At 40.4% G+C, this 5,934-nt stretch overlaps 1 pseudogene; it reads right to left on the minus strand.

Moving 5' to 3' along the window:
* Positions 1 to 985: 985 nt before the first annotated feature.
* LOC123326638 overlaps positions 986 to 5,934 on the minus strand; it is a 10,541-nt pseudogene continuing 5,592 nt past the window's right edge.

Below are 5,934 nucleotides of genomic sequence, written 5' to 3' on the forward strand. Positions count from 1 at the left end.
CCTTAAAACTTAGCTACAACGACTCAAAAATTTTATATAGGACCAACTGCCATTAGTCTCATAAAACCAGAACTAACGGCAGGACCCAAGTACAATGCAGGAGTACCAAATACCTGTTAAAATAAATTGTAAACAAAACCCAGCACAGATTAAATCTGAACAAATTCTTTTCTACTTAAGACGATGACCCCCAACTTGGAGACCACCAGCCCCTACCAGCTTCCAGTGATGACAAGCGGTTCCTGAATCCATATACATAGCCAGCACTGCCAATGGACTAAATAAACCACATGTTTCTCAAGTATAGGCATGACTACTCCTCAAATGTAAATAGTTCCTGATGTGATTAATGAAATCCAATACATTCAAAGAAAGTACTAAATTTATAATTAGTTCATCACTGAATATTTTCTCAGCTAATACACAGTAAGTAAACAACCAGTAAAATGAGTGAGTCCTTGAAAATTTTGCCGTTGTAAAAAGTTACTTCATACCAACAAAAGGGTTAGGAATCACCTGCCTCAGGTTCTATACTGAACTTTCCAGACAAAGTTTGAGGGACCCGGATTCCAGTGCCTCAATACGTACATACATAGGCTGACTTCCCTTCACAGTGATGAATGACAAAAATACACACATGGTAGTAAGATTTACTGATATGCATAAAAAGAATGACTTTTCATTTAGAGTAACAAAATTTGAAGTAACAAAAGGAAAATAAACAAATATATACACATACACTAAAATCAATACAAAAATACATTATTGGGTCTCCTCCATAGATCTACTAATCTACACAGAGGATACTGAAATGCATACGCTGCCTATCATCACTGTCAGCTAAATGTGCTCACAGGGCTGTTTTGCACCTGCTTTCCCACTTCTACTCTGTAAAGAGCTCCAGGTTCATTAGCCAAGTGGCCCTTCTTTAAAAACAATAATAACAAATGAAGAAGGAAAAATAAATATGAACTCATCGGCAAATCTACGGCAGGTTGATTGCCTGGTCCTCCTTGAATTGGGGGATCTTCTTAAACTCACTTTGCTTCTTGAAGAAAAGTTGGGCCAGGATGTGGTCTGCTGTGGCCTGGAGATAATCGTCCATGTCAAGGGTTTGCAACGGGCAGTGGAAACCAAAACAAGATGTATCAGCACCAAAGTCCTCAGATTCCTACACAGATCTTACGGTCATCAAGGCACTTGCAAGCCAGCAAGGTACTTGGCTGTGTAACTTCATGGCCGCTACGAATTCCTGCGAACGGTCACCTCGTATGCCTGTCTTCCCTTGCCAGGGGGGGCTCACCTTTTCAATTCTGAGAATAAGGAAAGTCCAATTGATGGCTAGAGGTGCTGAGGCATTGGAAACTTTCTTTGGAAGGGACGTCTATCCTACTGAAAGGGAGTTCTCTTTGATGAGTGAAGACCCTCTGTTTTCCTGTGCGCAGGGACTAGTAACAAAAGGGCATCTCAGAGCTCCATGCCCAGTGGCACATGACAGAGGCAAACCTCACTGTCCTCCTACTCCACAGCCAGACACAGGCCTCCCTCCATGGGGTTGATAATCTCTGCCTGTCTGGCCAGGCTATCCAGTCGGCTGGGTCTGATCATCTGTCCTTGTTCCCTCTCTCTGTCACGCTCTTTCCTCTCTGACATTAACTCTCTTTCTCAGTCAGCCTGTCTCAATTTGCCCCTCTGGATCTGTCTCACTGTGTGTTTCTGTCTCTCAATGTGTCTATGCGTATGTGTTTCTCAGTTGGTTCGGAACTTGGGGAATTAGGAGAGAATGTGATATATTCGATCCCTTTATAACCAAATAAGATTATTTGATTCTCCTTCTCTTCACACATAGATTCTGCCAGTTCATTCATTTATTCACTCAGCTCACATTTACTGAGGGCCTCCTGTGGTCCAGATACCTTGCTTAGCAGGATATTCTGCACATCCGAGGTACTCAGCAATCTCTCTAAAACTGTCTTATACTCACCTGGTCTCCGGTGCTGAAGGCAAGAAGGCAAAGCAAATCCTCATCACATGAGCTCTTAATGTAATGTTGGGTTCCAGTGGGGAAAATACCACATCTCTGATGTGAACATCAAACTCTATGATACCCTGAGTATTAATAATGCCCACCTAAAGAGGGAAGGGGAAAAACTATGTTGAAGTTAAGCAAATAAAATCAAATATTTATTAAGAAGATGTATTAATAGGGGCGCCTGGGTGGCTCAGTCATTAAGCATCTGCCTTCGGCTCAGGTCATGATCCCAGGTCCTGGGATCGAGCCCCACATCAGGCTCCCTGCTCCGCGGGAAGCCTGCCTCTCCCTCTCACACTCCCCGTGCTTGTGTTCCCTCTCTCGCTGTGTCTCCCTCTGTCAAATAAATAAATAAAAGCTTAAAAAAAAAAAGATGTATTAATAGTGAAGAACAGATGAATGAAAACATATAATTATAAAAGGACTTCTTAGTGAGGGTAAATCGCAGAAAATAGAGGCCATCTTTTACATAAAATCTTCTGTTTCTGAGACGTAGCCCCACAGAAGTCAAAAGACACTCTATTTCAGAAATGTTCCTCAAAATGCATTAGTGAGTTCAATACTGTGGAACATCATGCAAAAACAACATCAATCACTATGTTCTAATTAAGGATCATAAATTCCCTAATCAGGCAGAAGGCTTACATCCCACTGTTTTATTGCCCTCATGCCCTCCTTTTGACTTTCTCCAGGAAATTCAGCCCTCCAGGACAGCAGCATCCTAATAGACCCCCTTAAAGGGATCAGAAACAAAATGTGCACACAAATGCACACCCATGAGCACACAAGCACACCAAAAATAAAATCTTATCCTTGAAATGTAATTTGGGAGTGACTGCAGTGCCCTTTTCCAGGGTATTCAAGCCTTCGCCTCTAAAAACATAAAACAAAACTTTTGCTCTGCATGCCCTAACATGCGCAAGTCAGTCTGGTTTGGTTCTTTCTGTCAGGATGGAGACGGGGAAAAGCTAGTAGTTCATTTGACCTGGGTAGGCCATTGGAGATTTGCCCAGGGAGCCCCGTGAAAGTCCAGAAGGACTGTGGTCAAGTCACTACCATAACGTGCTATTCGGTGTGGCTTTTCTTGTCACCAAGACAAGCGTACATCAGAAGGATCCTGTATAAACAGGGATACGTGGTCACCCTACTGACACTCCACACCTCCCCAGCCACCCCCACTCACATTACACTGAGGGGCCAACAGTGATGTCACAGTCCCCAAAGGGCAACACATTAAACCTTGCATTACCTAAAAATGTGAAACTCTGAAAATGTAAAATGTTTCAAACACTTCACCCTATGTGATAACTTCTTTATCATTTCTAACATGGTCTTAGCCATTTCTCGTGCTAATAGCAAAGTTAGAAGCTATCTAGCATGGCCTGCATGGTATTTTCTGTGGAAACTGTATCCAGAAAGCCATTAACACCACGTCTTTCAATGTTACCAATAACTGAACCAAAACAAAGAAAAACCTCCTGTTTGCTTCTTTCTGCATTAAAAAGGAAAGTTCAAAAAGCTGTTTGTGGAGAAATTACCTTTGCACATCCACTTATTACATATCCCATTTCATTTGCATTGAAATGAAAATGTGGCTGTCGTAATCCATTGTTATAAATTCTGAGTGTACTCAAAGTGAGAGCATTCTGATGCTTGAAAAAGGAAAAAGAAATAAATCCAGTTATTTAGCAAACATCCTACTCAGCAACTTAACCATTCACATAATTCTAATTATAACTTATATTTCTGCAGCCCTCACTGAGAACATACAGTTTTTTTTATCCCTTATATTTATTATATATCTTATTCCTTATAACACAATCTTGTAAGGTTGGTAGTCTTATTCCCCCCCTTTTTTGCAGGTGAGGAATTTGAAATATAGATTGGCTGAGTAATTTACTTAGGGTCGGACAGTGGCGGACCTGGGATTTGAATCAGGGAATTTGATGCCACCGTTGCATTCTTAGTCATTATGCAAGGCAGCCAGTTGATAAAAACAAATGAAAGAGAAATCTCACAAGCATCCAGTCTTTTCATCCATGCCAAGAAGTTAAGCTCCCAAATCCACACTGTGGCCTCAATTGATAGTTTCCATTAATCAAATCAAGTAATGTTTGACTAGATTTTTCCCTTTCCTTTTTTCCAAAAGAAGGCTGAATCCTGTCTAAATCTTATATTTCATCAATCTTAATAATCATCAAAAAAATTTTTTTCTCGGGGCTCCTGGGTGGCTCAGTCGGTGAAGCATCTGTCTTCGGCTCAGGTCATGATCCTGGGCTCCTAGGATTGAGCCCCAAATCAGGCTCCCTTGCTCAGCAGGGAGCCTGTTTCTCCCTCTCCCATTCCCCCTGCTTGTGTTCCCTCTCTCACTGTCTCTCTCTGTCAAATAAATAAATAAAATCTTTAAAAAAATTTTTTTCCTCAATTACCTGATGCAGGAATTCACTAAAAATGTTTCCGTGGTTGCTTAGTTCACTTCCATTTTTCCAGTTGTATTACTCCTCCTGGAAATTGATATTCTTTTGAACCTGAGTCAGAGGAAATTTAAAAAACAAAATAAAAGACTTCATTCAAAATGGTACTACAGAAGGAGAGCCAAATGTAGTCCCACTAAGGGACATCAGCTCTTCTGTAGTCACAGGAAACATGTGGTAGGAATCACTGCCACCAGATCCTACATGCCCCTAAGATACTGACCTCATACGGTCACATGCTGTCTTACCTTCCAAGTTCTGAAATTTCTAACATAGAGTGACCTCTTTAACACAGACTATTCAATGCAGGGGACCTTGCTAGAAAACTTGAGAGTCATTCTATCATTCTACATGTCAATCTTTAGTCCTGCCTCTTTAAGGTAGGTCAGTACCATCAGTCCTACCTCTTTTAAATTCTCCTGCTTCATAACAATCTTCTCCCTCTCAAAACTACCATAGTGCAGGCCACCATCATCCCTCACTTGAGGGTCTTCAAGAGCCCCCTGACTGATCTCCTTGCCTCTCATCTCTCCTCTTCCAATCCACAATTCAGCTAGATCAGCCATCACTTCAAAAAACTAACACTAACTTAAAAAGATATCTGCACCCCCATATTCATTGCAGCATGATTTACAATAGCCAAGATATGGAAACAACATAAGCGTCCATCAATGGATAAATGGTTAAAGAAAATGTGGTATATACATACAATGGAATATTATCTAGCCATAACAAAGGATGAGATCTTGCCTTTTGGGACAACATGGATGAACCTTGAGGGCATTATGCTAAGGGAAATAAGTCAGACAGAGAAAGATAAATACCATATGATCTCATTTATATGTGGAATCTAAAAACAAAAAACAAGCTCATAAATACAGGGAACAGATTGGCAGAGAGTAAGGTGTCTGCAAAGTAGGTGGTGAAAGGAGTCAAAAGGTACAGACTTCAGTTATAAAATAAATAAGTCATGGGGATGTAATGTGTAGTATGGTAACTATAGTTAATAATATTGTACTGCATATTTGAAAGTTGCTAAGTTCTTAAAAGTTCTCATTACAAGAAAAAAATTTCTATAACTATGTATGGTGATGGACATCAACTAGACTTATTGTAGTGATCTTTTCACAGTAATACTGGATCATTATGTTGAACACCTAAAGTTAATGTTTTATGTCAATTAACTTCAATAAAATAAATAAAATAATTTTTAAAAATAAATACAGGGACACCAGGGTGGCTCAGTCAGTTAAGCAGCTGCCTTCGGCTCGGGTCATGATCCCAGGGTCCCACATCGGGTTCCCTGCTGGGTGGGAAGCCTGCTTCTCCCTCTCCCCCTCCCCCTGCTTGTGCTGTCTCTCTCTCTGACAAATAAAATCTTTAAATAAATAAATAAATAAATAAATAAATAAATAAATAAATAAATAA

The sequence above is a fragment of the Neomonachus schauinslandi genome, chromosome 14 (genome assembly GCF_002201575.2).
Source record: "Neomonachus schauinslandi chromosome 14, ASM220157v2, whole genome shotgun sequence".
Classification (NCBI taxonomy): Eukaryota; Metazoa; Chordata; class Mammalia; order Carnivora; family Phocidae; genus Neomonachus; species Neomonachus schauinslandi.